Source organism: Electrophorus electricus, unplaced genomic scaffold (genome assembly GCF_041902795.1).
Source record: "Electrophorus electricus isolate QZ-2024a unplaced genomic scaffold, ASM4190279v1 Scaffold158, whole genome shotgun sequence".
Lineage (NCBI taxonomy): Eukaryota > Metazoa > Chordata > Actinopteri > Gymnotiformes > Gymnotidae > Electrophorus > Electrophorus electricus.
Genome location: NW_027658439.1, coordinates 45,959 through 46,452, shown reverse-complemented (window position 1 = coordinate 46,452; position 494 = coordinate 45,959).

Genomic DNA, 494 nt, shown 5'->3' with positions numbered 1-494 from the left:
CTAACCTGGGATGACAGCCAATGCACAGCATCACAGCTGGGGGAAACGGATGTGAAATGTCAGTTTAATCGGCAAGGCTCAAGGCAACAGGGTCCTGTCCCTTGACTTAGGTTGATCTAGAGGTATTTCAAGAAACTTATCAAGCGCACTTTAGTGGCAAAGAACAATATTTTCACTTGAACAGGGACCACAGATTAAAAGTCTGATGCTCTACTGACTGAGCTATTCAGGAGAGAAGCAATATCAGAAACATTACAAGTGCAATGTACATGTATGCAAAGAAAATTGAGTTCATGTGTATCGCATTAAGATGTCAATCTGCCTATGGAACATAACACCTCTTACGAGGCTCGATTTTTGCTCTCAAGCTGCGATGGTTTTGTCATGTTGTCTAAGAGAAGAGGCTTTGGTCGGTGGAGTGAGTCTTTGATAACTAAGATTGTAACTAAGATTGAAACTGCTCACCGCACTACATCGAGTACACAAGGTGTAAT